Source organism: Musca autumnalis, unplaced genomic scaffold (genome assembly GCF_047663935.1).
Source record: "Musca autumnalis isolate F117 unplaced genomic scaffold, ASM4766393v1 scaffold_4, whole genome shotgun sequence".
NCBI lineage: Eukaryota > Metazoa > Arthropoda > Insecta > Diptera > Muscidae > Musca > Musca autumnalis.
In genome coordinates this window covers 157,977,120-158,000,454 of record NW_027411977.1, presented here as the reverse complement: position 1 = coordinate 158,000,454, position 23,335 = coordinate 157,977,120, and the positions used below count along the sequence as shown (strand labels likewise).

Here is a 23,335-nt window from a genome sequence, read left to right as displayed (position 1 = left end):
AAACTGTGCACCGTATTTAGCAATAAGGACATTATTACAATTAGCTGACGACACAGAAAGGGAATTTCCGCTTGCTACCCACATATTACGGAGGTGTATGTATGTGGATGACGTTTTGCAGGTTATCACGATTTGGGTTCCGCCCATGAACTGATTCAAGTATTATTATCTGCCAAATTTGAATTAAGAAAGGGGACATCGAAAGACCGTACCATATTAGAAAGTTTGCCAACTGATTTGTATGACACAAAGGCTGACTTCCGAAACTTCAATTGCTTTGTATTGGTGCATGAAATGCCATTTCTTGAATACATAGCATCGTTGTTTTTGAACGTAGAAGCTTGAAATTTTGCCAGGTCATGTATTTTAGCTTTATGTATCAGATTACGTCAAAAAACCAATTTCGATTTTCATGTCGGTTACGTCTTCGGGTATTTATGGTGACGAAATGAAGTTGTGAAAGATCCCATCTTCAGCATTTTAAGGAATTTCGAGAAATGTAAAAAAATACAATACGTGAAACATTTCATATTTTCTCCAGCATGAGGACCAATTCTATGAATGCTAAGTACAATTCAATTCCTTTCTTCAACATTTGAACCAATTGCATGGATTTTAAATACAATTTCAATAAGAATAACACTGTGCAACATTTTTGAGCCAATCGCGTGCAAACAACTTCTGTTCAGAATTTTATGAAAGTAGAGGACCAATAGGCAAAAACCATATTTTGGTTTTGTTTTCTTAGATCGGGTTCGGTTTTTATGGCCTCATCTAAACATGGTTAAGGATCGAATTTTTAAAATCGGGGCTGTATCTCTGAAACCAATACGAATCTTGTTTTGACATCTGCAGCAAACTTGTAGATAAGAGCAAGAAGAAAATATTTGCAGGAATAGTGAACTTGAAAAACTGCATTTATTGTCTCAAATTTTATAATATATCTAAAAATTCTATAATTTGTGTATATTTCGCAGCGTATCTCCCAAAATGTTAAATTCTTCTTAATGTTACCTTTTGGGAAAATATTCTTTGGAATGTAATACACCACTCTTCAGAACATTATATTGTTGTTGCCTCTATCGCCTTGTTTATAGCAAATTTTTCAACAACAATTTGGTAAATATTTCAATAATTCATTGAAATCCCCAACATGAGAATAAACAGCCTGTGTGAACATTGTTTAAAATAAGTTTTGTAAAAGGTATGTTATGAAATACTCATTAAACAACGTGAAATAACCATTTTAGAGTTTCAGAATGTTCTGAAGAAGTGATGGTCACATTATTTGGAATTTTTTTAGAATGGTTACTTGTTTCAACTCCCAACAGATTACTTGTTACTGAGCAGAATTTCAGAAATTAAACTTTTCTATATTTTAACGAGTGTGATGCGCTAGATGCAGCTTTTCCTAGTTCATCTGTTTGACACATAAGTTCTATTACTTTCGAGCTACAATATTTCTGAAGACTGGAAAGCAAAATTTTTATTAGTTTTGGAGATAAAGGTCCGATCACTGGAAAAAATGCTCATTTTAGGTCGGTTTAGATGAGGCCATAAAATCTAAACCCGATCTAAGAACACAAAACCCAATTAAGGTTTTTGTAGTTTCAATATGTACTTTCATAAAATGCCCATTAGAAGTTGTTTGCATTTCCAGTGTTGCACAGTGTAATATAATGTTATCTTTCTTTTAGTTATGTTTTTATTTATAATATTTTTATATTTTACTTTATCAGGTATGTGATGGAAATCGATTTCGAGCTCAAAACGAGTCAAAAACGACTGTAGGTGTGATGCATGTACATTTTTCGACATCGAATTGTTTTCGATATCGGTTTCATATTCCATTTTGTTCTATGGAAAAATTGATCAAAAAGACATGTGATACAATTCGATAATCGTTTATTTTTCTCGTTGTGAAAACGATTTATAAACGATGTAATGAATTTTGATATTATTTTAGGAAAAAAGCTTGAAATTTAAACACGGATATAGAATAGATAAATTTACAGTTATTTGCCTTATCTATCTATACTTATAAAAGAGTTGAGTAATGATGACTCACTGATTCACTGACTCACTGACTGACTGACTGACTGACTGACTGATAATCAACGCCCAGGCTAAACGGCTGGAGCTAGAATATTGAAATTTTGGGTGAGGGTCACTCTTGGTCCAAATAGGTCAGATAAGGCTCGGTTTTTGGAAATTCGAACTACAACGGTACGAAAAGTACTAAAAGGTACTAAATATGGTACCATTTGTATTTGGCGAACCGGTAGACCTAGAATTCTGGAATTCGGGATGAGGGTCACTGATGGAGAGTTAGAATGGTGTACCAAAGGGTTTTTTAAAATTCGACCTATAAGTGTACGAAAAGTACTACAAGTTACTAAATTTAGTACCAATTTTATATTTTGAACGGCTATAGCTAGAATCTTGAAATTTGATATGGGAATCAAGGTCGGAAAGTGGTGCTGATATAAGTAAGTGGTTTTGGAAATGCTTACTTATGTGTACTAAAAGTACTAAATTGTACTAAATTTGGTACAATTTTCATTCGGATGAACGGATAGAGCTACAAACCTGAAATGTGAATTTAATATTACTGTTGGAGTGTAAGATTGAGATATGGAAACAGTTTTGAAAATCCGTACATATGTGTACGAAGAGTACTAAGTAGTACTAAATTTAAGACAATGTGATTTTGTGATTTTGGTGAAAGGATAGAGCAGGAAACCTGAAATTTGAAATTAAGATTCCTATTAAAGTGTAGAATAGGGATATGGATGTAGTTTTGGAAATTCGTACTTACGTGTACGAAATGTACTAAATGGTACTAAATTTTGCACAACTTTGATTTGGGTAAAAGGATAGAAATGAAATCCTAAAATTTCGATTTAAGATTCCTGTTAGAGTATAAGATTGAGATATGGAGGTAGTTTTGGAAATTTGTACTTATGTGTACGAAAAGTACTAAATTGTACTAAATTTGGTACAATACGGATTTGGGTGAACGAATAGAGCTGGAAACCTGAAATTTGGAATTAAGATTACTGTTAAAGTGTAGGATTGAGATATGAGGGTAGTTTTGTAAATTAGTACTTATGTGTACGCAAAGTACTAAATGGTACTAAATTTGATACAATAGGGATTAGGGTGAACGGATAGGACTGGAATCCTGAAATTTAGAATTGAGATTACTGTTGGAGTGAAGGATTGGTAAAGTTTTGGAAATTCGTACTTATGTATCTGAAAAGTACTAAATTTGGTACGATGAGGATTTTGGTGAACTGGTAGAGCCGGGATCCTGAATTCGTAATTGAGATTACTGTTGAAGTGTAGGATTGAGGTAGTTTTTGAAATTCGTACTTATGTGTACGAACAGTACTATCTATCCGGGTGAACGGATGGAGTGTGATTCCTCAAATTTGGATTGAGAGTCACTTATGAAGAGTAAAAATATGTACCAAAGGGTTTTTGGAAACTATGAGTGTACGAAAAGTACTAAATCGTACTATATTTAGTACAATTTGGATTTGGGTAAACGGATAGAGCCGGAATCTTGAAATTTGGAGTTGATATTACTGTGGGAGTGTAGGACTGAGGTAGTTTTGGAAGTTCGTACTTAGAGCACGAAAAGTACTAAATGGTGCTAAATGATTTGGAATCCTGAAATGTGTAATTGATATTTCTGTTGGATTTTAGGATTGAGGTAGTTTTGGAAATTTGTACTTATGGGAACGAAAAGTTCTAAATGGTACTAAATTTGGTACAATGGGGATTTGGATTAACGGATACAGTTGGAATCCCTAAATTTGGAATTGATTTTTCTGTTGGAGTGTAGGATTGTGGTAGTGTTGGTAATTCGTACTTATAGGTACGGAATGCACTAAATGGTACTAAATATGGTACATCTTGGATTTGGGTGAGCAAATAAAGCTGCACTCCTGAAGCTTTGATTTAAGATTACTGTGGGGGTGTAAGATTGAGGTAGTCTTGGAAAAATTCGTACTTATGTATACGAAAAGTATTAAATTTAGTACAATGGGGATTTGGAATCTGGAATCCTGAAATTTGGAATTGAGATTATTGTTGAAGTGTAGGATTGAGGTAGTTTTGGAAATTTGTACTTATGTGTACGAACAGTACTAAATGGTACTAAATTCAGTACAATTTGGATTCGGGTGAACGGATAGAGTCTGATTCCTCAAATTTGGGTTGAGGGTCATTTATGAAGAGTAAAAAAGATGTTCCAAAGGTAGTTTTGGAAGTTCGTACTTAGAGTACGAAAAGTACTAAATAGTACAGTCTCAATCGCTTATAACGTCGTCGTTTATAACGTCATATTGCTTATAACGTCGATATCCAAAAGTCCCGAATTTCTGCCCTTTATATTCCACACAAATAAATATCGCTTGTAACGTCGTCGCTTATACCGTCATATCGGTTGTAACGTCGATTTTTTGTGAAATATTTGAATTTTGCTATCGGTTATAACGTCGAACCATACAAAGAAGGCAAATTTTTCTCAATATTTTGTTGTCCTTTAAACGATTCTGAAGACATTTATCTTCATTCTCATTTCTCCCAGCACGTAGAAGATATTGATGAATAAGTTGCCATTGATGACAATGTTTTCAATGACGACATAATATTGGAAGATGAATACAATTCTAACAAAGAAATTGAGGATACTAAAGAACCAGAATTTCAATTACCGTCAGTGTCATAGACGTTATAGAAACACTTCAAAAATTTATTTGCACATAAGAATGTGTTTTTAAAGACCCTTTCAAAACTCAGATCTGAGTTAAATTTAAAACTTATGTTGGAATTCAAAAGCCCAAAGTAAAAAAAAACAGATTGTTTTAAAGATAATCAGATAACCGTGTCCCATATTTACATGATATATCTGCTGAAGAATGTGTTTAATATAGTTATTTTTTATTATTTTGTTTTTAAGACAGTCATATGTATGTATATAGATGAAAAAGTATTAAAACAACGTATTTATACCCAAAAGTCACTATGCATAATAAAATTTCACTTCTTTTATAAGTATCGTTTATAACGACTATCGCTTATAGAGTCCGATTTTGGTCGGTCCCGACGTTATAAGCGATTTCGACTGTACTAAATTTGATACAATAGGGATTTGGGTGAACGGATAGAGCTGAAATCCTGAAATTCTGAATTAGGATTACTTTTGAAGTGCAGAATTGTGGTAGGGTTGGTAATTCTTACTTATAGGTACGGAAAACACTAAATGGTACTAAATTTGGTACAACTTGGATTTGGGTGAGCGAATAAAGCCGGACTCATGATGTTTTGAATTAAGATTACTGTAGGGGTGTAGGATTGAGGTAGTTTTGGAGATTCGTACTTATGGGTACTAAAAGTACTAAATTTGGTACAATTTGGATTGCTGTCGGATTGTTAAATTGAGGTTGTTTTGGAAACTCGTTCTTTTGGGTACGGAAAGCACTAAATTTGGGAAAATTTAGATTTGACTGAACGATAGAGCTGGAATTCTGCAATTTTGAATTAAGGTTACTGTCCGAGTGTAAGAGTGAAGAACTTTTGGAAATTCGTACTTATGGTTACGAAAAATAATAAATGGTACTAAATTTGGTACAATTTGGTTTTGGATGAACGGTTAGAGCTGGAATCCTGAAATGTGGAATTAAGATTACCGTTAAAGTGAAGGATTGAGATAGGTTTCGAAAATCTTACTTATGGGTACGAAGAGTACGAAATGGTACTAAGTTTGGTAAAGTTTGGAATTGGACGAACGAATACACCTGGAATCTTGAGATTTGGAATTACGATTAGTGTTTTTATTTTGTAATTTTAGTTTTTGTTGTTTTTTTCGACCTTTTTGATTTTAATAAAACAGTTGTATATTTCGTTGAGCTTTAGGCCATATTGTATTTTATTTATTTTCCAATATTTCGCAATTGATTAAATTGCATCTTCAGGGGATCTACAAAACATACTTAATATTAATATCACAGCTTTTTTATATCTAAAGACACCAACACATTACACAAAGAAATTGCTTACATGTAAAACTTAATTTAGCGTCAAGATTACTTAAAAACTATGACAGACTTCACCGTCATCGTCGACTGTAAATATTGCACTGGATTGCTTTACATATTGCACGATCTCTTCTGTGTTAAGTGTCGGTAGCAGTAGGCTGCGTTGTCGGTGTCGCTTTTAAAGTTGATTCGCTTTGTTGTCTCTAGGTTGTTTATATGTAGCATCTCCAACATCAATCGTTTATTGTAATTATTTTCTGTTTGTAGAATTTTAACTTTCTCAAAGTTTGGTACATGATTGTATGTCTTGCAATGTTCTGCAAGAGCTGTTTTTGGTGCTGTATAATTGTTTCTTAGTTTAATGTCTGATTTGTGGGCAGACATCCGAGTTTTTAACTTATTTTTGGTGGTACCCACATATAATTTGCCGCATTTCTCATCACTATTACCATCACATTCTATTTTATATATTACATTGTGTTTATCTGCATTATTTATCTTGGTTTTTGTATTAGTAAAGAATTTGTTAAGGGTATTACTCGTTCTTTGTGCTATTATATATTTGGTTTTATCGTACAAATTAGATTTTTGAAATCTTTCGGATATCTCCGGTACATAAACCATAGATTTGTATACTTTTTCAGTTATTTTTTCTTCGCCTCTCATGTGTTTCGAATTCTTATTGTAATTATTTATAAGATTATTTATAACCTTATTTGGGAAATTGTTTTTCGATAATATATCTCTTATTTTATTTTTGTTATCGTTGTGAAATTTGGTGTCGCTTATGTTTAAAATTCGGGTTACCAAATTCCTCGCTGTATTTATGACCATCTGCTTTGGGTGTTTAGAATAGAAATTTATAATTCTCCCGGAAGCCGTTGGTTTTTGGTACCAGTCTATCTCTAATTTTCTTGCTTTTTTGTATACCAGAGTATCTAAATATGGTAAGCATCCATTGCATTCCTCTTCCATCGTGAATTGAATATTCTTATTGAAACTATTAAGTCTTGTCAAAGTATCCAATATTGCATCATTCCTGAGTATCACAAATAGATCGTCAACATATTTTGTCAGTATCAGAGGTTTCGTCGTCAATTGTTCCATACAGGTGTCAAGTAGTTTCTCCATCACTAAATCAGCAACTATGGGAGAAGCTGGTGAACCCATTGGCAGTCCTTTCTTTTGTTTGTACACCTTGTCATTATATTTGAAATACCGATTTTCTTTAATGCAAAAATTGAGAATACGGAAAAATAGGCACTTAGTCATATTAGTGTATTCTTCGATTTCATTCCATCTTTCTTCTACAATTCTTATTCCCAAATCGACTGGTATACTCGGAAAGAGAGATACGACATCAAACGATACCATCTTATCTTTCTCACTAATTGGTAGATTTTTTATTTTATTCTTGAATTCTATCGAGTCTTTCACATTGTATTTGGAATTCTTAGTTAAGTTCTTTAAAATCTTAACCACATATCTACACAATTGAATGGAGGGGGAGTTGACGGACGAACATATAGGCCTTAAAGGGTAACCTTCCTTGTGGATTTTCGGAAGTCCATATATTCTAGGCGCTGTTGCCACGTCAGTTTTTAGCTGCTTCCTTTCAATTGCCGAAATTATATGATGTTTGTACATTTCTTCTACAAGCTCATTATTCTTCCTTATTAAATTTGTTGTTGGATCTTTGCTTAGTCTTTGATATGTCATCATGTCCGATATAATGTTGTTCATCCTTTGTTCGTAGTCATTTTTACTAATTGCCACCGTCACATTTCCCTTATCTGCATTCAAAATGAAAATATCTTTATGTTGTTTCAAGAAAGCACGGGTATGTTCCACTGTACAGTTTACAAATTTGTCTCTTCCACTCTCTGTCATTCTATTAATGTGTGTATCGATCATTGTTGTGAACTTTGTTCTCATCACTTCTTCTCTTTCTTTTTCGTTCCATGTTTGAATAACCTCATCTCCGTCCGCAATAAACTTGAATAATGGAAACTGCGTTTTTGTTGTTGGTAGTCCAAATTTATCTCCGAGTGAGAGAAGCCACTTTACATCGAATGGGAAATCCGTTGTTGTTTTATTAACAAACCATTTTTCGTTATGCTTTATGTTTAGTTCTATCATTTGTTTTTGTTTTAGTTTTTCAAATTTCAGCCTCTGAGTATTTTTGACTTGGTTCTCTATATTTGTTGTTATTTTGCTTTGGTTGAGAATAATGCTGTTTTTTTCCTCCTGTGTTAAGTGTTCGTTTAATGCTTCTTCTACTTCTTGAATTTCTTTGTTGTATTGCTTCAATTCGTAATGTTTTTGTTTTATGACGAGGTTAAGGATTTTGTTTTGAAAGATTTCAATGTATCTTTTTAAAATATTTTGAATGTGATGTATAGGATGTGTATTAAAAATTGCATAAATATTTTTAATTGCATTCTTAATAAAATTAGGTACTATTCCATGATTGCGGCATTTTATTAAGAAGGTCAAAGAACATTTTGTCTTTGTCGTTTTTACCTTTCTATTTTTGTGCTTATTTAAGATGTGTCCAATGTTACATTTTTTCTTGATGTTTTTGTAGATCATTTTGTTGGTGTTTTACGTCGTGCTCACCGTATTGTAATTTTAGTTTTTGTTGTTTTTTTCGACCTTTTTGATTTTAATAAAACAGTTGTATATTTCGTTGAGCTTTAGGCCATATTGTATTTTATTTATTTTCCAATATTTCGCAATTGATTAAATTGCATCTTCAGGGGATCTACAAAACATACTTAATATTAATATCACAGCTTTTTTATATCTAAAGACACCAACACATTACACAAAGAAATTGCTTACATGTAAAACTTAATTTAGCGTCAAGATTACTTAAAAACTATGACAGACTTCACCGTCATCGTCGACTGTAAATATTGCACTGGATTGCTTTACATATTGCACGATCTCTTCTGTGTTAAGTGTCGGTAGCAGTAGGCTGCGTTGTCGGTGTCGCTTTTAATGTTGATTCGCTTTGTTGTCTCTAGGTTGTTTATATGTAGCATCTCCAACATCAATCGTTTATTGTAATTATTTTCTGTTTGTAGAATTTTAACTTTCTCAAAGTTTGGTACATGATTGTATGTCTTGCAATGTTCTGCAAGAGCTGTTTTTGGTGCTGTATAATATTGGAAAATAAATAAAATACAATATGGCCTAAAGCTCAACGAAATATACAACTGTTTTTATTTTGTATTAAAGTCAGTTTAGGGTTGAGATATGTCGTCGAAAAACGTGCCATAAGTATACCCAATTTGTTATTGGGTGGTGTAAGGAGAGTGCTGGAATCTGTATGTTTTGGAGTTAGGGTTATTGGTGTGCAATGTTGGTCTCGGGGACGAAAAGTACTAAAATAAAAATAAATATTGATTAGAATTCGTCCTTTCCATATTATATTTTGTTTATTTGTTTTTATATCCTTTCCGCATACGAAGTAGCGGGTACTTTGCTAGTATTTAGTATATTTTATTAAAAAAATATTTGATATTTCGATAAAAAAACACGGGTCCAAAAATGTACTTTGAACATTTTTCTTTCCTCTAGATTATTGAAGACATCCGCAATATGTTGTTTGCACTGTTTGTAAAGTTCTCCTCATGTAATTGGACAATAATTTCCACACTAAACTTCCATATAGGCCAATTTAAACAAGAACACAAATTTATTTGATTTGTTATTACATTTGTTCGGCTTTTGCCATCGCCAAGACTAAAAAAGTGTTTTTTATTTCTATTTTGCGTCTTTCAACTGCAGATTAGGGATCACCAGTCCGTTTTTTGTTTGTGGGAATTTAATGAAATTGAAACAACGTGGAATTGAAATTTGATGCGGATCCCATCACATTTAAAAACAATTCACTCGTTTTGGGCAAATCGTTTTCATTGCAAATCGATTCGAAATTCATCACATACCTGTATGTATTTAATCCTTCCTATTTTGACTTCTTCTTGTTCATGGCATATGGCATGCCAAAGGTTTGGTGTTGGTTAAGATACCATTCCACTGGGTTATTGAAGATGCCATCCAAAATGATTTGGATCTTTCGGGGGTCACGGTGTTGAAAAGAATAAGAATGGGCGAAGGTGTTGGTAAAAAGTGACATATCACTTGCATTCATCCTTGAATAGCATCTTTGGCATCGAATATTTTTTTATTCAACTCACCTTGATTTCTGTAGTGAGAGAAATTGCCTCACATTCTCACTTTTTTGACATTTATGATAGCTAGTTCTCTCACGAACGTGAGTTTTGTTCTCCCTTATGATGTTTATAATAAAGGAGGAGGCGAGAGTAAGAAAACTCACGGTGAGATGATATTTATGATTTGGCTGAAAATTATAATGCAACTAGTTTGACAAGATAAAATTGACTGGGATGATTCACTACCATCTTCGACGGCAAGTGAATGGCAAAAATTTGTTGATACCTATAAGGATGTTAATTCCATTAATATTCCTCGATGGGTTAGGTATGCCCCAGATTGTCACGTATTTTCTGATGCCTCGGTTAAGGCATACGCGAAGACGATATTTATTCGTATTGTCACACCGAATGGGGAAATTAACACTCATTTACTTTCTAGTAAGACCAAGGTTGCTCCGCTCAAGTCGATTTCATTGCCTAGGTTGGAACTCTGCGGTGCAGTTTTGGTTTCAGGGTTGGTAAAATAAATTATTTCTGAAATTGGTATAGATTTTAATCCGATATATTGCTGGACAGATACTACGATCGTCCTCTCCTGGCTTAAAAAATTCCCTTCAACTTGGACAACATTCGTTGCTAATAGGGTGAATAGAATTCGTGAAAACTTTGGGCAAGATAATTGGTATCATGTGAGGTCAGAGGATAATCCTGCTGACTTAGGTAGTCTCGAACTTTCATCTGCAGACTTAGCTGCATCTAAAATGTGGTGGTGCGGTCCTTCATGGCTTCGCTTACATAATTCGCAATGGAATCTTCCAGATATATAATCTCTTGATACTGATCTAGATCTAGATGCGAGGTGTGAGAATATTCGGACAATCTAGAAAGATGTTCGTGTCTGAAAACGGCTATATGAGCCATTGGATACATGTTTAGATTTTTCCACAGCACTTTTCATCTATATAAGGGAAATCATACTTCCTTTAGCAATGTTAAACTTCGTTTAGCAATGTTAGCTCAAAGGTTATTATGCAGAGGAGTATCATTGTATATTGAATAAAAGGCCGTTGAATCCTAAAAGTTCGATTTTGTCATTAAATCCGTATTTAGATGAAGCGGGTGTTATGAGAATTAATGGGTGTTTAGTTAGGTCGCCATTTCTTACTTCTCATCCAATATTGCTTCCATTATATTCACTTACATCCAATTCATGGACAAATTCAGCTGATGTTGCGTTTAGTTCGTAGTGAATATTGGGTACCATTTGCTACTCCACGGGTAGATTTTGCTGCTCCTATTGAAATAAAGTCATTCGCTGGCAGATGTTGTAAGATTGCTAAAGGATATATCTGCCTGGCCATACATTTGGAAGCTGCTTCGGATTTATCTACAACAACTTTCCTAGCAACATTTCAAAGATTTATTTCTCGTCGCCGTTGCCCTAAATCTATGTTTTCGGATAACGGTGCCAACTATGGGCGTAGATCCTTCAAAAAGGTGCAGTTGCATGTAAAAGATTATACATATTACGAAAAAATAAGTATTTGCGCTCCACTAGATTCGATCCTGGCTACGCCCTTGGCACCAACTTCGTTGGTCCCAAACGGGAAGTCTTGTCAATTAAAGCCAAACTTTTTGATCCCGTAGGTTGGCTTTCGCTTGTAATTGCTGTCGCAAAAATCATTATGCAGCAAGTTTGGTTAGACAAGATAGATTGCGATGACTTTTTTCCTACCAATACAAAAGCATCTTGGGAGTCTTTTATTGTAAATTACTCTTCTGTCAATTCGATTAGTAGCCCTCGTTGGGTTCAGTATTGTCCAGAAGACATAACTAAGCTACACCTCTTTTCTGATGCCTCGGAAAAGGCATATAAGGGTTTAGTTTACTTGCGAACTCAGTCTCCACTCGGTAAAGTTAATGTTCATCTTTTAACTTCCAAAACCAAAGTTGCACCTATAAAATCGGTCTCCTTGCCCCGTCTTGAGCTCTGTGGAGCAACATTAGCCTCGGAACTTCTTAAGTCTGTTGTTAATGAGATTCAAATTCCTATTAATAAAGTTTATTGTTGGACTGATTTCACTATTGTCCTCTCATGTCTTCGTAAAATACGTCGTCCCGCTGATCGCCTCAGGACTTAGCCAATTCTGCACTTTGGTGGCATAGACCTGAGTGGTTATTGTCAGATTCCTCTCAATGGAAAATAAATGATAGCACATCCCTCGATACAGATCTAGAAATTCGTCCAGTCAAAAGTAATTTCGCATTCTTTTCCTCTTATCAAGATATTTTGGATAATTATCCCCTCAGCCTTTAGGCTAAAGAGGGTATTTACACTTTGATACGACCAAAAATGTGCCTCATCGAAATAATGGTTTTAGACCCCAAGTATGTTTGTACGATATCCGTTTCAGACAATTTTGAGTCGATCTAGCAATGTCCGTCCGTCTGTCTGTCTGTCTGTCTGTCTGTCTGTCCGTCTGTCTGGCTGGTGCGCACGATAACTCTCGAACGGATCAATCGATTCGGTTCAAATTTTGGGTATCGAAATATTTTGTCCAGATTTGATTTAAGTTCGAAGATGGGCCATATCGGTCCACTCCTTCAGGTACCTCCCCCACAAAAGTTCAAAAATGTTCGGAAAAATTGTCCGCACGATAACTCTTGAAGGGAGTAACCGATTTGGTCCATACTTTGCATATCGTAAACATTCTACAAGAGGAAGATGAGGTTCCAATATGGTCTCAATCGGCCCACTCCTTCGAGTACCTCCCACACAAAATCTCGGAAAAGTTCAGTTTAGTGCCATCTTTCGAATCACTGATTTTTGTTTTAGCAACTTGTATTCACTGCCCTCCATACGACGGTACAAGTTTCATTAGGGGCAAGTCCATACTTCCTGAGAAAATAGCCTGAAAGTTGTAAAAAACCCCTATGACACCGTGTGAGGTGGTTGGAGCGCAGGATAACTCTAGAATAGATCTGCCGATTCGGTCCAAAATTTGGCCTTCGCAATATTTTGTCCAAACATAGGCTAAGTTTGAAGATAAGCCATATCGGTCCACTCCCTCATGTACCTCCCCACAAAAGTTCAAAAATGTTCGGAAAATTTGTTCATACGGTAACTCTTAAAGGGAGTGGCCGAATTGGTCCATACTTTACACATCCTAATATATCTAGTAGATATAGATCAGGTTCAAATATGGACTATATTTGTCCAATCCATCCGGTACCTCCCACACAAAATTTCGGATAAGTTCACTTTAAGACCTGCTATCGAATCACTTTGATTTTTGTTAAAGCAACTTGCATTCGCTGCTTCAATTACGATGATAAACGTTTTTTCAGGTGCAAGTCCATACTTCTTGAGTAAACATCCCGAAGTGTGTAAATCCCCCATATGACACCATATGTAGTGGCTGAAGATAAACTTCCATAATGGGCAATGTAGATCCATTCCTTTTAGTATCTACTCCGCAAAACTTTTGATACGTAATCCTAATGAAAATTTTTGTCGGTTCAAATTCCCAAAATTTATAAAAACCCCTAAATACATACTTTTTTTGGAAAAAAAATGTTTCAATATATACAGGCTGAGGGTATATCTCTGTCGGCAAAGCCGACTGATACTTTTTTACTTGTTTTTCGTCACTTGGGTATTGTCGTATGTTTTTAGATTTTACAATAATTGTCGTTCACACTCTCAAAGTCGTGGAACATTCACTTCTACTACTTTAGATCCTTATGTAATAAAATCGGTCAAGCTTCATTTAGCAATTCTTGCACAAAAGGCGTTTTTTAAATGTTTATTAGACAAGTCTCCTTTGCCTTCAAAAAGTTCACTTCTTCCACTTAACCCTCGTTTAGACGATGATGGTGTCATGCGTCTTAATGGCCGTTTAGCAAAGTCCCCAACACTGTCATTCACTGAACGCTATCCTATTGTATTGCCATATTCTTGTAGATTTTTTCACCTGCTTGCAGAATTCGTACACGCCATTTCCATTCATGGTGGAAATCAGTTAATGCTTCTGATACTTCGTATCGAATATTGGGTTCCTCGTCTAAAAAATCTCGTTCGTTGTGTCATTAATCGTTGTAAGACGTGTATCCTTGAGAAAAAGCGGTCATGTAATCAAATCATGGCTGCTCTGCCTCGGGAACGAACGGTAGTCACTGTTGGTGTACAATGTAGATACAATTATTGTACCGTATATATATCTACCTGTTTTATAGAAATGTTTTTAAAATTTGAAAACTACAAATATGTGATTAAGCGAGCTTACTTTAAAAATAAAAAGTAAACACACATCACAACAAAACTGCCAAAGTGAATCTAAAGTAGGCATAGATATGTATACCTGTTTTATGTGAAAATATTTTCAATATTTTTCCATTCCATTCTAAAACTTCAATAACGAAACTTTATCGATATAGAACCACTGCGTGTTTCAAACTTTCCAATAGGTTACTGGTCCAGCGCTTACGTGGTATATATCGGGAATTTTTATTCGCTTTGCGACAATTAATTTAAAAAAGTAATTGTGTTTTTACGGGCAAAAATGAATGGATCAAATGTGCAATTCCCAAAACTTCCCAATTCCAACTATCATAATTGGAAATTCAATATGGAGCTGCTGTTGCTGGAACGGGAACTATGGTATATCATCGTTGGAGAAGTGCCAAGTACCCCTGATGCGAAATGGTTAATTCGTGACGGAAAAGCTAGGGCAACTATCGGTTTAGCGGTGGAAGAATCTCAAAAAGTTCATATCAAGAAGGTTAAGACGGCTAAGAAATTTTGGAATGTTTTGAAGAAGCACCATGAGAAGTCAAATTTAACAAATAAAGTAAGTCTTCTACGCCAATTGAGGCGTTCAGAGCACACTTCGACTAACTCCATAAAACAAAAAGTTGAGAAAAGCAACGATGAAATGTATGTTGTTTTTTAAAATTCCCCTGATTATATGGATTCAAATATATAATGTAGAATGCATAATAGCAGGTATAGCTTTCATCTAACGGTATATAAAATAAAATAAAAACAATAGTCAACAAACAATCGTTAGTAATGTTGTGGTAATGGTGGAGTTAATCGAAGTGTGCACTGAAAAAAGTAATAAAGTTAGGTCTTGAATTTTTTTATTAACGAACAACTTAGTTTTTTACACATATATTAATTAATGTTGGCAGTTCAGTTATAAAACAATATTTGTAATTAATTCATGTTAGCTTTATGTTAGCGTCATTCTTCATGGCTAGGTTTACGACGTTTCCGACGTATGTAATATACGTCAAAAATGTATGTTATATACGTCATAATAAGGCCATCTATGGTTTCAACAAAAGCCGAAAGGACATTGCATGTAAAAATGTACACGTGGCGAGCAGAGCTACATTTGAATGTGGAGTTAATCGAAGTGTGCACTGAAAAAAGTTGCATATTATTCAGTGGTCAATAAAAACTTGTTATTTAAAGGTGCTCATCTTTATTATTCAGAAAAGATATTATAATCATAAATAGATATGGCGATATCAAAGGCTTTGACACTAAAATCTCAAATTTTTCAAAAAGTGGAGTTAGTCGAAGTGTGCACTGAGCGCCTCAATTGTCAACGAAGAGAATGCAAGGAGGTCAATCGATGGAAGAACATATAACAGAATTTATGGATATTGTGGATCGTTTAAATGACCTTGGTGAGGAAATTGGTGAGCACAAAACTGTTGCATTTTTGCTTGGGAGCCTGCCGGAGGAATACAATTCGTTGGTTTCATCATTGGAGATGCGTCCAGAGAACGATTTAACGGTGGATTTGGTAAAGGAAAAACTGATTCAAGAATTTAAATGGAAATCTGTAGTTGCTCCATTGGCTGATACGGTATTTAAAACTCAAAAGAAATTCAAGCCAAATGTTTTTCATGTGGTAAGATGGGCCACATAAAGAAAAATTGTCCGAACAGAAGACCAAATGGAAATCGCGCAAATGTTGCGGAGAATAAAGAAAATAAAAATCATTGCTTCGCAGTTACGTCAAAACGAAAGGAACATAATTGGTTCACAGATTCGGCTGCAACATGTGATATGAGCTGCGATGGAGGATCATTTTACAGGTTGAACAGGAAACAAAATGATTCAATACATTTGGCTGATGGTACCGAATTGAAGGCAAATGGACAAAGAAATATGTGTACAAAGAAATATGTGTACAAGACGTTTTGTACGTTCAACAACTTGATGGAAGTTTATTATCAGTAAGGAAATTGACAAATGAAGGTTACACGTTGCATTTTGATTCGGATAGCTGTTTAATATTGATGGATGGTCAAGTTTGTGCTCCAGGAAGATTGAGGAATAATTTGTATACCCTTAATAGTAGTCAAATGGCGAATAAATTGTGCGGTTACAAAGCGGAATGCATTCATATGTGGCATCGTCGCTGGGTCATAGAAATATTCAAGCGATCAAGACTAGTGCTAGTGAAGGTCTAGCTGCTGGATTGAATATAAAGAAATGCTCATGTTCGTCTGCTTGTGAGGTATGTTCACAATCAAAATTAATAAGAAAACCTTTTCCAAAGGCTTCAGAAACAAAGACCGAAACTATTTTGGATATAATTCACGCGGATGTATGCGGTCCAATGCAAAATACAACTCCGAGTGGTAACCGATATTTTTTAACAATGATAGATGACTACAGCCGATACTGTCATGTTTATTTTTTAAAAACCAAGGATATGGTTTTTGATAAAATAAAAGAAATGACGGAAAATCAATTCGGTAAGCGAATGAAAATATTAAGATCTGACCGTGGAGGTTGATTTTGTAGCAAGATAATGGGATACTTCATCAATTAACTGCTCCCTACACTCCTGAACAAAATGTAGTGGCCGAAAGAAAAAATAGAAGTTTGATGGAGATGGCTCGCTGCATGTTGAATGACTCTGAAATTCATGTAAAATTTTGGGCGGAAGCTGTGAACACAGCAAATTATGTTCAAAACAGAATTCAAACTTCCGTTACAAATGTTACTCCTTTTTTACTGTGGTTCAACAAAACTCCAAGCTTAAGTCATATTCGAGTTTTTGAATCGGCTGCATACGCACATATTAACATACAAAAGAGAAGAAAGTTGGATAATATTGCGGTCAAATGCAATTTGATTGGCTATTGTGATGAATCGAAGGCATATCGTTTACTCAACACTAAGTCGAACGCTATTGTTATTAGTAGAGATGTGGAATTTATTGAACCAGGGGGGTTACTCTCTATTGCGATGCGTTAGAAAAATGCGATACGAAAGGAAATTAAATGCGTCCCTAATACGTTTTCGTATCTCCTTTCACAAGTATTTTTGTTCCTTTTTCCTTTCTGGCACCGCCGCAATCTGTGATTCAAAAGCATATGTCAAAATCGTTCGTTAACGCAAATATCTTGCGCTAACAAAATACCAAACGCAAACGCATCGAAATACAGAGTAACCCCCCAGACTGCCGTCACAAGGGTAGTGATTCAATTGAAGTCGAAAGAACGCCGGAGAATATGGTTAGAATGTTCAAATTATGATATGGAAAATGAAGGCATATCAAGTGGGGAAGATGAAGACGTATTTCATGGTTTTGAGTCTGCAGATGAAATACTTTTAACGTCATCTTCTGATGAGTCACAACGATAAGAAATTCATGAAAATGTTACGTCAACTCATACTGCTGAAAGAAGAGTATCAACAAGAGCAAACAAAAGCGTGCCGCCTAAAAGATATGGGTGTAAAGTTTCTCATGCTGATGATCCTGTTTCTTACAAAGATGCTGTATCGAGGTCCGATAGTAAGAAGTGGATGAAAGCTATGAATGAGGAAATCAAGTCGCTACATGACAATCATGACATGGGATCTTGTGGAAATGCCTAAAGGACGCAAATTGATTGATTGTAAGTGGGTTTTCAAAGTGAAGAAAACTACTTATGAAAAGACCAAATACAAGGCCAGATATGTAGCAAAGGGATATTCCCAAAAGTACGGAGAAGACTATGATCAAGTGTTTGCACCTGTGGTAAAGCAAACAACCCTGAGCAAACAGCAAACAACTCTGTTTATGTCTTAATTAACGTAGACAATATCATTATAGCCAGTGAAAGTAACGAGGAAATTCAAAATGTTACAAGGACCATAAAGCAGAACTTTGAAATAACTGAACTAGGAGATATCAAATTATATTTGGGAATTGAAGTAACACGTAACGAAGATGGAGTTTTCTATTTGTGTCAAGAAAACTATATTACAAAGATGTTGAGAGAATTCGGACTATCTGATGCAAAAACTTCTTCGATTCCTATAGATCCTCGCTATTTAATGGATATTCAAGATGATAAATTGCTGGAGGACAATCATTTTTATAGAAAGGCAATTGGATCTCTGTTATACCTTGCAAATAATACGCGTCCGGATATTTCAGTTGCTGTGTCTATATTATCGCGAAAAGTTGAAAAACCAAGTCAAAGAGATTGGACGGAAATCAAGCGAGCTTTTAGATATTTGAAAGGCAGTCAAAATTTAAAATTGTGTGTTGGTTCTAAGTCAAATTTGGATCTGAAAGGATATGCTGATGCTCACTGGGCTGGAGATGTCAACGATCGAAAATCTACAAGCGGTTTTGTATTCAAACTTGGTGACGCCACCATAAGCTATGCAAGTAGAAAACAGTCGAACGTAACTTTGTCATCAACGGAAGCAGAGTTAGTAGCTTTAGCGGAAGCATCGCAGGAAATGTTATGGATTTGTCAATTAATGAAAGAATATCCAATACAGTAATATATGAAGATAACCAAAGTTGCCTCAAAATTCTACAGGAAGATAAAATTATTCCAAGATGCAAGCATATTGATGTTAAATATTACTTTGTTCGTGATTTGCTAAGGTCTGAAAGAATAAGCTACGAATATTGCCCAACAGATAATATGTTAGCCGATATTTTCACTAAACCGTTACAAACAATTAAAGTTTGTAAATTTAGGGATTTAATTGGATTATCTGTTATGCTTTAAATGTACAAATGTATTGCCGTTAACAATATCTGATACATTGAGAAGGGGTGTTGATGTACAATGTAGATACAATTATTGTACTGTATCATCCCAATCATGAATGAAAATTCCGTACGGAATTTCTCTCTTTTCCCTTCTTTGCTATCACAAACAAAAAATCCGCACGGAAAAAAATTCCGATGGAGAAAAAGTAGGTATCATGAACGCTCTCAAACATGTGTTTTCCTCCAAAAAAATCTCCCTTGCAAAACTGAAGGGAGTTTACAAAAAACCTTAGTTTTTCCCACAAACTTTGTACAAAATATGCAAAATAAGCGCTTTTGTTGGTATTTTATACTAAAATCTTTTACTTGTGGTTGGAAATTTATTTAAAATTGAACAAATTTTACAAAATAACATCACTTTGCAAACTAAGTCACTCTCCACTTTTTGTACCGATCAACGATGGGATGAGAGAATTTTGGACGTACAAAATTGTTGCACAACAATTATTGAAAAAAGTCCCAATTTACATTAGGCGAGTTTGTTTGCGGCAACTTTTCTCGTTCCTTTTTAAACTTGCCTTTTGCGTTTATAAAAGGCAATTCTGTTCCGACAAGTTTTGTTTTCAAAACAATGAAAATAATGTCAAATACGAAAAACATAAAATGAATTGCCTGAGAATTGCTGGTACGAGCAATTTTTTTCCATTTCCATTCCCCTTACGTGTCTCTTCTACAAACAGGGACTTGCCGCAAGTAAACTCACCTAATGTAAATTGGGACAAACACTGGATAAAAGCATATTTTCAATTATTTTTATTTCAGAATTCGTATTTTTTTTTTCAATTTTTGCCATTATTTAATTAAAAACACTCGTTTCTAACACATTATGATAGTGGCAGTTCCATAGCACAATGGAATCAATTGCACTGTCTTCTTAAAAATTTCCAATCACATCTGATGTTTTCATAATTAGTAACATCTTCTGAATGTCTTTGATGTATAAAAGAGTAATTTATTTCATTAAATTTGTTGATTTTATCTAAAAACACAAACACTTAAAATGTTCCCTTTGTTTTCACAACAATTAGGGCACACAAGGTATGAAAAAGACCTTTGAGTGCTGCCAAATTCAAAGATTATTTTTCTCACATTATTCATGATAGGAGAAAAATCTATTCCGCGTGGGTTGTATTCCGCAAGAATATTCATAATTGGGCTGGATATATATCTACTAAACATCTGCAATTGTCACCTATTTCCGTATGTATGCCTTTCCACGAAAACAAATGCTACGCTATGTTCTGTTGTATCAAACAACATAACAGTGCGTGACGTGCGACCAAATTCTCATTGCCTTGCCATGTCGCGTCGCACGTTGGGACAAGATTGAAAAAACGGGTCTTAATTGAAAAATTGAAGCACAAATTTTTGATAATCTGTCTTGACAGGGTTAGCGAGTACAAAATTCTACCTCACTAGTTAAAATAGCAAAGTCGTATGTTGTTTACTTTTCGTGTAGCAAAGTGTTAATGTTGAACATATTTTTAAAATTTAAGAAACGGGTGAAAAATATTAAATTTTGCTGCTTTTAAATCGACATAACGTAGTTTTTGCTACATAAACTTGGCATTTTCAAAATGGACACTTCAAACAGAGGTAAACTCATAACTTCAAAGGCAGCGCAAAAAAAAACGTTTGTCGTGAAGAAAATACATTTCAGCGGCCAAATATCCGCGTAAATGTATAAAACACATTTGCATTTGCACTGAAGCCACTACATAGTCGATACAGTGCTGTCGTAGTGACTTACCGGACGGACGTGGCCACTGTTGCTGCGCCAAACTCTCAAAAAATAGCTGTTAGGAGCGTCTCTAAATAGGTGATTTGCTGTTTTCTTGGATCACGTACCTCTTTGGAACACCATTTCATCGAATTGTAGCGTGACTGGCGGTGAGTCATTTCAATTTTTTACTTTTAATATTGCCAAATTTTGGTTATCAAAGGCAAAATTAAAAAACACACACACATTTTCCTCTTGAAAGAGACAAATAAAAACTTGCGCCAGCTGAATATTCTGTTTACAAATAAACATATCAGCTGGTCGTTTCTAGCAATAATAGTGGTAAAGAGTTGCATATTACAGCAACTAAAACTGCAGTGTTGCATCGTATAGTGTCATACAAGATTTTTGTGTGGCTGGCAATGCCGTGCTTATATGGTGTGTGTCTTCGATATACACTAATATAGCAATATCGGTATGAGCCACTCTGTATCAAGGGAAGTCACGCCACGTTCCAGCATTGGCTCTTTCCGTTTGAATAAACTTCAAACACTAGAAAAGGCGAATGCTGAGTTAACCGAGAGAAGCGAGAAATATGAGAAACTTTGCTTTCAGCTCCAAAAAGACCTTGAGCAACTTAAACAACAACTAAACAATCAATCCAAATCTTTTGAAACCGATGAAGACGAACTTGAAGAAGAAGTTGGTCGTTTTCACAGTCAGCCAGTGGAATTATCCCAAGCCAAGCAAATCGATCCCAACTGGCAAACCCAAATGGCAAGAAGTAAATAGAAAAAAACGTCCAAACCAAAGCCCGGAGCTTGCAAACAATAATAAAAAAAAACCAGCCACGTCCACGAAGAAGAAGCTCAGTCAGTCACAAGCCATACTGAAAGGGCTGTCAAACCGCCAGCTATTTTTGTAGAAAAGGTATCCAATATTCAGCCCCTTATTACGCTGCTTTCCGAAAATGTCCCTAATCAGTATGAAATTAAATCCTTACGTAATGATCAAGTGAAAATACTACCTAAAAGTCATGAAACATACAGAAAAGTAATCTCGGAACTGGAACTCAAAAAAACTGAATTCTATACTTACAATCCCAAGACTGAAAGAGGATTTAAAGTAATACTGCAAAGTTTGCATCCTACAGTAAACCTAGACGTTTTAAAAGAAGAACTTTGTCAAAAAGGCCATAAAGTAACTAATATATTTAACATAAAAAGTCGCTACACCAAAAAACCACTTCCCGTATTCGAAAAAGAACTGGCAAGTAAGCCCAACAACAAGGAAATATATTCCATAACGAGGTTAATGGCAAGTATAGTTTCCTTTAAACCTCCACGTCCAAAGAAAACAGTTCCACAATGTTCCAACTGCCAACAATACGGACACACAAAATCGTATTGTCGGAAACCCCCTGTTTGTGTCAAATGTGCAGGAAACCATGAAACTAAGATGTGCCACCGGAAAAATTGGGCAAATGACGTAAAGTGTGCTCTTTGCAACGGCAATCCTCCAGCAAATTACAAAGGATGCTCGGTATGCAAACAAATATACACTCATCACTATCCTTCAGTAAGAAAATCTAGAGAAGACCAAAATAAAGAAGCTCAACCTCCAACCCAAGACTACGCACAGAGGGTATCCCATACTCCAATGTAACCAGAAGTGAGGCTCACCACCAGAACAATCAACCAACTCCTGATAACCAAGCCCATTCACAGCCCTCTAATACTCTGGCCAATATTCATCAAATGCTAAGTAGTCTAAATATGTTAATGCATCAAATGACAAACCTTATTGCAAACATTGCACAAAAACTCCCAAATAATTAAACAAATGGATTATCTAAAATTAGTTTTTTGGAATGCAAATGGTTTGTCACAGCATTCCTTGGAAATAAAAAAGTTTCTCTTGTCAAACAAAGTTGATATACTCCTTATATCAGAAACACACTTTACCCAAAAACACCATTTTTCCGTTCCCAAATATAATTTCTACCCAAGTGGGAAAGCAAGAGGTGGATCAGGTATTATAATAAGTGAAACCATAAAACACCACCAAGGTACTCACTATTGTACAAATGAAATACAGGCTACAAATATTACTGTACAAAGTGCGCAAGGTCCATTAACAGTATCATCACTTTACAGTCCACCAAGGCATAACATAAAGAAAGAACAATGGGTCTCATGCATAAAACGTGAGCTTGAGCTCGGACTCGATTTTTTGAGTAAAAGGTGCTTCTCGTATGCATAATAACATTTGATGTATTTGCTTTTACTCACTGCTCACGTT

At 35.1% G+C, this 23,335-nt stretch overlaps 1 protein-coding gene and 1 long non-coding RNA gene across 4 annotated transcripts in view; both read right to left on the bottom strand.

Moving 5' to 3' along the window:
* DIP2 (disco-interacting protein 2) overlaps positions 1–23,335 on the bottom strand; it is a 527,750-nt gene that overhangs the window by 427,622 nt on the left and 76,793 nt on the right. The window lies entirely within an intron of this gene.
* LOC141402552 (uncharacterized) lies at positions 1,718–23,315 on the bottom strand. Its single transcript, XR_012412656.1, has 2 exons — positions 21,163–23,315; positions 1,718–9,436 (listed from the first exon to the last, which is right to left on the bottom strand). It is a non-coding gene; the product is annotated as an uncharacterized lncRNA (long non-coding RNA).